This window comes from Cyprinus carpio, chromosome B4 (assembly GCF_018340385.1).
Source record: "Cyprinus carpio isolate SPL01 chromosome B4, ASM1834038v1, whole genome shotgun sequence".
Taxonomy (NCBI): domain Eukaryota; kingdom Metazoa; phylum Chordata; class Actinopteri; order Cypriniformes; family Cyprinidae; genus Cyprinus; species Cyprinus carpio.
The window spans coordinates 8,241,101-8,252,486 of record NC_056600.1 but is presented as its reverse complement, the minus strand read 5'-3'; positions in this window follow the sequence as shown (position 1 = coordinate 8,252,486).

Below are 11,386 nucleotides of genomic sequence, written 5' to 3'. Positions count from 1 at the left end.
TATTTTTTGCAGTTTTTAACATAGCTATCCTTCAATGTAAACAGTCTGCAAAGTTGTTAATCAAAAAAGTGCATGATAAATAAAGATATTAGCTGTCCCAAACGGACACTATACACTATGCCCTCATCCACTATGTACTTATGCACTATGTACTCAACCATGTAGTGTATGAATTATATTATATGCAGTTATTTTGTCATTCATAATTGGAGTCTGATAGCCCCTCCCCCTTTGCTATGTAATTAAAGCTGTGACAGTTGAGTGCATGAAGTGTCCAACATTCCACACTTCGTTTTCTTGGTTATTTAAGTGCATCATCCAGGTATTTAAAGTGCACTTTTTCTTTTTGGAACTTTCAGTGTGAATGCACTACTCGCATTATTCATGCAAAAAAACGCAGCATCATAAGAATGAATTGCATAAATTACGATTTAGGGCGCACCTATTGTCTCTCAAAGAAAGAGTCGATACAGATTGCAGCAATTAAGTCATATTTTCGGATCTTCCTGCCCCTTATTTACAGGTATTCATCCACTAGGTAATACATTTGCATAATCCACCACTCACGAAATCGAGAACACTCTGACCTGCCCACAAACACTTCTGCTAGTTAGTGTGTTTTACATCATGTCAGCGAGAAGACGCTGTGTTCTGCGCTGTGAAAGCAAGTTTGTTTTGTTTCCATGTTTAAGATATGATGTGAGAATTAGTGGTTAAATTATTATTTTTTTCCACGATACATGCAATACATTCGCAAACCTTTTGTTGTGTGCTCGTCCATTTTTAACCGAGGACTGCTTTCATTCTCTAATCTTGGCGAGTTTCAACGTGGGATTTGCCTAAACGCTGTGGCTTGTCCCATGAGATTAACACCATTCCCACACGGCACCTCAAATAAGTAAATATATAATAATGGATGCAATAAACTGCTGTCACATCCGTATAGAACCACATCAAGTTTAATACTTACCACTGAGAAACGTCCCTGATCTAGTCGTGCCATGCGATGGAGTGTCCAGTTGAGCCGGTAATTACATCGGTATCCCATTCTCGGTACTCAGGTTCTAATTCGAATAAAAGTAATATCGATGTTCTGTTTTTGTAATCTTATAGCATCTTTGTTTACAAGTAACCCTCTGGAGGCAAAAAACTATTTATGTTAAGTTGGAAATTTCATTTCTGACACGCACTGTATACAGAAAGACCATTCACAAAAAGACTTGGCCAGTCTGACACAATCAGAGCAGAGTAAGCTTATTGGAAGAGAGGGTTTTACAGAACTGTTTCGACAAAAACATCGTTTTTGAAAACATTGAAAAGGGATTCTTATTATTAAATGTATAGTCTGAGAACAAAGTTACCAATTTGTCCTCACCTTTAGATGCATCTATATTAGTACACTTTAAAAGACCATATGATCTGCTCTTTAAGGGAAAAAAAGTGATCCTTCAAAAAGTGATAAAGTGTGTTTGGGTATATTATAAACTGATATGATGTTTTGTATGACATTCTTGATCAGAGAGAGTCCAGGAGGAGTATGATGATGTCATGAGTGTCAGTGAAGATGTGGACAAACCTGTTGGGTGCTATTATAACATTTTTGTTGTCATTTTTTATATATATCATAGATATTTATATTTCAGTGCATTTTTTATATTTTTCCAGTTTTTTAGACTTAAAATATTTATCCAATTACAGTATTTGACATGATTTAAGTTTTAGTTTATTTATTTATTTTTTAATAACAGATTACGATGATGTGGAGGAGGAGTCAAACAAAGAAGCAAGCATTTGGCTCACCGATCTCATCCACTGCCTGGTTCAACACATCTGAATTGAGTAATATTACTTTTGATATGTCAATCTCAGGTTTTTATATTTTTTTCCCCCATGTTTGTATTAAAACTGTCATAAGCTTTGTGAGATTTTGTTGTATTGTTTTTTTACAAGAGTTAATAAAAAATAAATAAATAAACATTCTTGACAAATTTTTTGTGTGTATTTCAATAAGAGATTTAACAACCCCTGAAGTCAAATGTCTGATCTTACTTTATAAACAACAGCCACAGTGATAGCTGGAAGACATATATCCTAAATATAAGCCCAAACAACCATCAGTGATGTAACAGCCCTCAGCATCACAGCAGCAAGTACCGGAGTTTAAAGCTGAGTAAATGTCCTAATTGAACTATGCCCTAATCCTGGCTTAGTCTAACTTAATTGTGCTCTTGTTTAGACCATCATAATAGTGTAGTAAAATCCACCTAATTTTATGCACATTTGATAAAAAAAAATAAATTGATTTGTTTGTTTTATTTTAATTTATACATTTATAGCAAAAATCAACTATTTTAATAAAAAGTTTCCTATAAGTGAGCAGTCAGTCACCAGATTTTTCTGTGTCTGCTGCTGTGTTCAGGTTCGCGGGTTTGATGCTGAATATAAGCTGCAGTGTTTCTGTATCAATCTGCTTAAGTTTAGTGTGACTTTATTCCACACTGACTTCTGACTGACACGAGTCTGTCCTCAGTGAAGTGTCTCTTCACGCCTGGAGGAGGAGTCCCGCTTCATCAGTAGCTCACACTTTATTGATATATATATGGAGAAATCAAAATGCTGCTTCCTGATTTGTCACTGATTGGTGTTTGATGATTTCCCTCTGTTGTGTCTATAATAAGGCAACAGTGAGTGTCATTGGCAGCTGTGAGTCTCTCTCTCTCTCTCTTTGGGGGCTGGACAGGAGCCAGTTTCTTCAGTGTGTTTGAGGAGCAGGCCGAGAAACTTGTGCAAACAGAGTTAAACTCACGGTGTGTGTGAGCAGAAGAGGATGGAGGGATGCCTGACACTCGTTTTACTCTCCTCCATAATCAGCCTATAACCACATCTGGTAAGAGTACAACATAGACACAGACAAGATGATGAAATTACTGCGTTCAGAGAAATGAGCCCACTTTACATCTATGATCCCACCTCATATCTGCTAGAAATTGAATAGATGCCATTTGTAATATTTATAAACTGTATCTTATAACATTAATTCAGTAATTATCAATTAGATTTTATAAACAATTTGGGCTTTTACAGTCTAATAATTTAATGATGACAGGATTATCTGTAGTGTTATCCATCTTGAAATATCTATAAATGCTTGTATTTATTAACTTTTTTACATTTTATTTATGTTTCTCAACTTTGCAATATTCTGCTTGTATGTGATTTAAATCCCTTTCTCTCTTCCTTGTACAGATTTTGAGATTGTGAGGTAAGTTGGTGGTAAGAAAAAATTGGTGTTTGCCAGATGTGTCAGTGTCCACTACTCCTGCCACAACAACATCAGCTTCTCCTCCAGTGCGCTCAACATCAGCTTTTCCTCCACAAACTCCTCCAGCAGCTGCCTCTCTCCTGGCCCCCCCAGTGCTTGTGATTGTTCTGGGAGTTGTGCTCTTACTGCTCTTAGTGCCACTGCTTATACTGATTCAGCAGAACAGAGTGATGAGGAGAGGTAGGAGAGATCCAGAGACTGTCATATTGTGTCTTATTCAGTGTGTGATCAGTCATGTGTTGTGAGCTGATAGCAGGTTTGTCTGTCTACACTCACAGCTCTCTCTCTAAGAGGGGAGACACTGGGACGATGCCTGAGGCCGCTTATGAGGAGATTCAGCACAGACACAATCACTTCACTCAGAGGGGTGAGACATGAGGCAATCAATCTCATTTAATAGCATTAATAAGAGTCTAATCAGACAGTTGATGTTCATCTATTATTAGTTCTGTTAAACCTCCTGCTTCAAACCACAGAATTCCTGACAGAAAACCACAGAGCTGCAGGTGCATGTTTATGTGTGTGTGTGTGTGTGTGTGTGTGTGTGTCAGTGAGTATCTCTTCCTGTGAGTATTTTTAGATTGTCATAAGGAAGATAAGGTTCATCATGTGGAGGATGCACTTCTGTGTGTTTTGCTAATAGAGGCCCAACAAAAAGGATTTTCTGCTTATAATGCTGAAATATAATGTGAATAATAAAATCCTGTGCTAAATAATGGTCTACTACAGAAATACAAAGGAAATGAGGATTCAGTCTCTTGTAATGATGAACATGTTTCTGAATGCTCTGCTCCGCTTTAACAGGAGTCTCATCATAATACTTCAAAACTTTTATCTTATTAAAAAGTAAAAGGCTGTATATTATAATAATAAAGTCATCAATGCCAGGTCTCAAAGACCTGCAACAGCACAGTTTACATTTTGTTTTCAAAAATATTCCACACAAAACCCCAAATATATGACATGTTTTTGATGCAGAGAGAGAGATGAAGGAAATCACGCCAGGCTACTATGATGATGTCATCACTGATGGACTGAAACCAGATGCAGTAAAACAGGTGTCACTCTGTTTTTATATACATACATACACATGTATTTTTCTTTTGATGATAAATTTGTAGAAGACAAACAGAGAGCTGTAATTATGTCATGAGAGGTGAGTGAGAACTTTAATATTAATAAAGTTTTTGCTTTTTTATCTGTTTTGTTTAACATAAAAAAAAAACCTTTAAAATGATACTCAGTAGAGTCAAGTACTGATGCAGATTAACATTGTGTTTGTGTTTACATATCTTCATAAGCTACGTAGTAGCAGAGTAGGACTCACTGGGAGCATTATGATGATGTCATAATTACTGGACAGAACTTTAAATGTGTAACAGGTGAGTCACATGTAGAACTGCTTTTTTATCATCACCTGCTGTATTATATATATATCATGTTACATAATGAACATGTATTTAAAACCATTAATGAATCATCAGGTTTATCAGGTTTTAATCGAATAGTCTCGAATACAAGTCAGCAGGGAGAAAGAGATCAATGACACAAGCTGTGTTACACATTACAGTGTGAGGTTTTATTTCATGTGTATCAGAGGGAGATATGTATGATGATGTGAAGAACAGCAATGAAGATGAGAGAAACATGCTGGGTTGGTTATTGTTACCTTTTTACATAATCTACTTTCAATCATTACTGTGACGAAGGACGACCCTTTTCAGGCAGATGAAACTGGCTGCTTGAGAATCAGCCAATCAGGAGTGTCACTACGCTCTGCGGCTCACGGAAGCAGACAGCTTAAGTTTCGGTTTCGAAAAGTTTGGAAGAGAGCGCTGAAGTTAAAAGATGGTGCAGCTTTTATTTTATAGATAATATAAGTTAGTGTTGCTGTACTTATTTACAAGTTCCTAGTATTGTGTGCGTGCAACTACCAGTGAGTATACCGAAGTTTGTTGTTGTTTTTACCTCACAATAATGTTGTGGCATGTTGCTGCTCGTTGTCGTATAATGGCGGAGATTCGTACTGCTCGTGTGTTTAATTGTTGAGAACGCTGCTAATTAATGGAGGTGTTGCTCTGCAAGCTTTACGTGCCTCAATTGAAATAATTTATGTTGTTCTTGCACAATGTGTAACGCTGTTATTTTAAGGAGAAACTCTGCAGCTCATAATTATTATATGTTCAGCAGAATTTAGCATGTTGTATATTGTTGCAGTTAATGTGCAGCAATTTTAATTGAACAGAGATATAGTGTACTATTGCATTTAATAGTTTGTATTTACTTAGTAATAAGCATTTCTTATAACACTGTATTCAAGTTGTCCATAACAAAACTATAATTTAATTTTGATTGTGTTTGGTTTATTATATACCTGCTTATGCATGTAATAATTCTTTGATATTTATATAGAGAGTTTACATTTACTGATTTATGCCTGTATCTCATTTCAGAACCACACACACTTTAAACAGCTAAGCTCAATAAAACACCTAAATGGAACATTTTGTTTGCATTCTAATCAGTGCCCCCCTGGTGGTCACAAGCAACCCTGAAGAATCAGTCAATTATATAGTCCTACCAATCACCATACCTGGTCCTTTCAAGCCGGATGACGCTGCGGTCACTCTGGGATTGTTTAGAGATGTTCTCGGATCAGTATACACGCCCAGTAGATGCACGACCCCGCCGAGAGACCCGGCGACCAGCCTGGATGGAAGACTATGACATACCCCTCCAAGCATTGCAGCTGCCCTCTCGTTTGCCTCATCAATCGCTTAACCTGTCAGAGCAACAGCGGCCTTACGACAGCATGGTTAGATTCCCAGAGAGACACGCCAGGATGACGCCTCTCACACCACCACTGCTGCATGAGGACGGGAGTGTCATTCAGGGAGCGGAAGCTGTCTATCCACATCAGTTTGAGTATACAGAACCCCTCTTTCAGAGTACGCCTGCCTCGGCCAGATCGCTGGTTATTCGCCCCAGAGACAATGCCTGAGGTCCTTGAAGCTCTTATAAGCTGCGGAAGATAATCTAAGGCTGCAGCAACAGGTAATGGACATGCACAGGCCACTTGACGCTCCAGACTTCCCTTCCTAGACCTACCAGCACCGCGACAGACAGCCCTTTTCTCCTTTCCCTGTACAACAGCCCCCCCAACAGAAAGGCACGAGCAGGATGCATGTGCTGCACTAAACCACTTCAATCCCGGGCCAATGCAAGCTGGTGGTCAAGACTCTGCCTACGGATGATGATGACTGGCCACCGCCACCTCACCCTCCAGTAGCAGACAACATTTATCAGCCACTATCACAGGACCTTATGGCTTCCATAACAGCACTGAGAGACATTAGGATGGCACGCCAGCAGGAGCTCCCAGACATCCTGAGCCCCATCATTCAGTGCCCGGGTACAGATTCAGAGTACTGTGCACCCTACACCCCACAGAAGATGTGGAGTCGCTCCCCGAAGAGCTGCAACCCTCCCACCACCATGATACAGTGTACCGTGGGCCTAAAACCCACAATCCCTGCATTCACCAAAGGGGGATCCAGAGAGTCTCGCGCAGGCTTAAGGTTGCTCTGGAGAACCGCATCACCTGTGGACAATTGCTAAGAGCCGCTTTTAAATACCAGATCCTGATGGATCACCTGGAAGTATGAGGAGGCACTTTATTAGCGGATCAGATACAAACTCACTGCAGCCCTACACTGACACTTTCATGAGAAGCCTAATTGAGCATTATGGACACAGCCTCACCAGCTGGGGCTGCTCAGGGAAAATAGCTGGATCTAATGGGGAGGCTCCCCTATTGCACGCGGTGACTCCAGTGGGCTTAAGCGAGCCTCGCCCCTGAAAGTGAGAAAGTACCCGCGGTGATGTTAGACCAGCTTGGGGGACAGTGGAAAGACTGATCTCCACTGTGGTTCATGCGTGACACGGCTGATGTCCAAACTGCCTTCATGATATACGGGCTGAATTTCAAGAGATTCTTGTACCCACGCGGTTTCACAATCCTAAGCCTATTGTAATTTTTCTGACTGCTTTCTGACTATGAGCTGGGATGCAGGAGACGGTATGAGCGAGCCTCTCTTTAACTGAGTGAACACAAGAGCAGAGCAGGACCCAGGACAGAGCAATCGGCCAGACGCCAAGAGCGGCGTTAGAAATACCAACATCATGCACACCACAGACCAACTCCGAGAGCACACCGGTTGCACACCGACAATTATCTAGCACCAAGCAGCCAGAGAGGACAGCATACTGTCCTTACTGCTCTAACACGCAACACTTCCTAGATAAGTGTGCAAACTTTGCACAGCTTACAGTGGAACAGATAACAGCGTGGATTAAGACCAACAAGATGTGCTGGCGATGCGGTCGCACACACCAGGCTGCACAGTGCCGCTTGAAAATTACATGTCACAAGTGTAAGGGGAGACACCTGCAAGCTTTGCATGAAGTGAATATAAAACCTGCAGCTAAGGATACATCCTGTCTCATCAGTACAACTAATGAAGTTCTGTACATGGACAGGCGGGCTGGATGCAGCCAGGTCCTACTGAAAGTGAGTAAAGTGCTGCTGTGTATTGGTGAACACACCTTGGAGACATATGCCATCGTTGACGATGGATCGGAGCGGACCATTCTCCTCCCTGCAGCAGCGCAGAGCCTTAAGCTTACTGGTGAACCGGAAAATCTGATCCTCAGAACTGTTCGGCAAGATATCAGGGTTCTGCACGGCACTGCAGTGTCGTTCTCCATCTCCCCAGTAGACCATCCAAAGAAGTCCTTCAAGATATACAGAGCATTCACTGCTGATCAACTGGGTCTGGCTGAGCACATTTCCTCAATGAAGGCACTTCAGAGGAAGCACAAACATTTAAGAGGCCTCCCTCTCCAGACAATTAACAGAGTGCAACCCCTGCTGTTAATCGGGTCAGATTACACCCACTTAATCACTCCAGTGGAGCCTGTACATTTGGGACCCCACGGGGGACCAGCCGCAGTGAAGACAAAGTTGGGCTGGACACTTCAGGGGCCAATCAGGTACAGCAAGCAGCAGGCAACATCACAACATGGTCTGCACGTCTCCACCCTTTTACTCACTAACAAGCTTCTACAGAGTGTAGAGAGATTGTGGCAGCTGGATGTTCTGCCCTACAGGAGTGAAAAGCTTGTCACACGCTCCAGGCAGGATCAGGAAGCAGTCTGCCTGCTGGAGGCGAAGACCACACGAGTAGAGATTGATGGAATTCAGCGCTACGCTACTCCCCTCCTCAGATCGAAGAACATGCCACTGCTTCAGGCACCTAAGGAGGCTGTGCTAGCTAATCTCCGCAGTACAGAGAGGCGTCTGCTGCGAGACCCTCACAGAGCAGCCGTATACTCTGCAGAGATTGGAAAGCTGGAAAATGCGGGCTATGCAGTTAAAGAGGAGCTGAGCAAAGCAGCCGAGTCCTGGTTCATCCCACATCACATGGTGAGCCATAATGGAAAGAACAGGATTGTGTTTAACTGTTCCTTCATGTATAAGGGAGAAACTCTCAATGAGCTGCTGTTGCCTGGGCCCACCTTAAGTTCCAGTCTACTGGGTGTACTGCTGTGCTTCAGAGAGCATGCAATTGCTATCAGCAGTGATATCACGGCATGTTTCATCAGGTGAGGCTGCTCCCAGAAGACAAGCCCTTGCTGCGCTTCCTGTGGCGAGACCTGAATACAGAGGAACCACCCAGCATCTACACATGGCAAGTCCTTCCATTTGGCACCACATGTATGCCCTGCTGTGCAACTTTTGCGTTGCAGAAACATGTGGTTGACCACAGTCAGCCTGGTGAAGATGTTAGAGTGTTGATAGAACGATCCTTTTATGTGGATAACTGTCTGCAAAGCCTCCCATCTGTTGAAGAAGCCCATCACCTGGTCAACAAACTGACCTCACTGTTGGCTACAGGTGGATTTGAGTTACGCCAGTGGGCCAGTAACACCCCTGAGGTCATCAGCCATCTGCCCAAAGAAGCAAGATCTGAGAGCAGTGAGTTGTGGCTCAACGAGTCAGGCACTGACCCACAGGAGCTCGCCCTGGGACTCCGCTGGCTCTGCAGTTCTGACACATTAAGGTATAAATACCGTATGCTGGACCAACCTACACCCACCATGCGAAACATATACAGAGTCTTGGCATGCCTGTTCGACCCCCTGGGATTTATAGTCCCCTTCACTACGCGGGCCGGATTACGGTACGGCGCCCAGGACAAACAGGGGCTGGTGACGCTGCGCTGCAGAAGATGTGCTGCGGCCGTGGGCGTGGGAGGAAAGTGCGGCGCATCTACCGGATACTGCCTCGCTGCTATGAACCCTGATTGAACGCTTCCGACCTCCAGGGGGCTGCATGCCTGGCTGATGATCGGAGAAGGCATAATCAGTGGCCTATCTGCGGATGGGCTCACGGGCGTGATCATCGGCGGGCTGCCGCTGGTCAGGTGGCGGCTGAAGAAGCAGCAATCAATGCCAAGACTAGACTGTGCTTTGACGGCTGCACAGCTAGCTGCACTACTTAAAAGAGAGTCGACTGTGACATATCGCGTAATGTTATATTCCTGGATCGACTCTGCAGCAGTACTCACGGCTGGTCAGGCTACAGCCGATGCAGGTATTCGACTGGGAACACGGATAGCTGAAATCCAGGAGCTGACTGATGTCCGCGCCTGGAGATATGTGGATTCGGTCAACAACCCAGCTGATGATATAACGCGGGGAAAAACACTGCTGGAACTGATGTGGCTGATGTTGACCCAGTGACCCCCAACTTGCCCCTCATGGGGCGGCTCAACCCCTCTTTACCACAGGTTGTGTATGGTGAGTCTGAGCTCCTGAGTCGCCACCGCTGGAGACATACTCAGGTGCTGGCTGACCAGTTTTGGTCCCACTTTATACGACACTACCTCCCAACTCTTCAGAGTCGCTCTAAGTGGCACAAGGACCCTGCACAGCTGCAAACTGGAACCATAGTGATGGTGGTGGACCCACAGCTGCCCAGAGCACAGTAGCCTTTAGGTCATGTCACTGAGGTTATTCCAGGAACTGATGGGAGAGTCAGGACTGCAGTAGTTAAGGTCAAGGACAAAATCTACACGAGGCCTGTCACTCGCCTTGTAGCTCTGCCTGCCATACCAGATACTGATACGGTCAGTACTTCTTAGAGTGGCAAATATAGTGTAACATATTTGGGGGCGGCTGTGATGAAGGACAACCCTTTTCTGGCAGATGAAACTGGCTGCTTGAGAATCAGCCAATCAGGAGCGTCACTGCGCTCTGCGGCTCACGGAAGCAGACAGCTTAAGTTTCAGTTTCGAAAAGTTTGGAAGAGAGCGCTGACGTTGAAAGATGGTGCAGCTTTTATTTTATAGATAATATAAGTTAGTGTTGCTGTACTTATTTACAAGTTCCTAGTATTGTGTGCGTGCAACTACCAGTGAGTATACCTAAGTTTGTTGTTGTTTTTACCTCACAATAATGTTGTGGCATGTTGCTGCTCGTTGTCGTATAATGGCGGAGATTCGTACTGCTCGTGTGTTTAATTGTTGAGAACGCTGCTAATTAATGGAGGTGTTGCTCTGCAAGCTTTACGTGCCTCAGTTGAAATAATTTATGTTGTTCTTGCACAATGTGTAACGCTGTTATTTTAAGGAGCAACTCTGCAGCTCATAATTATTATATGTTCAGCAGAATTTAGCATGTTGTATATTGTTGCAGTTAATGTGCAGGAAAGTAATCTTTGAACAGAGATATAGTATACTATTGCATTTGTAAGTTTGTATTTACTTAGTAATAAGCATTTATTATAACACTGTATTCAAGTAATCCATAACAAAACTATAATTTAATTTTGATTGTGTTTGGTTTATTATATACCTGCTATGCATGTAATAATTCTTTGATATTTATATAGAGAGTTTACATTTACTGATTTATGCCTGTATCTCTATTTCAGAACCACACACACACACTTTAAACCTTCATCTCAATAAAACACCTAAACGGAACATCTTGTTTGCATTC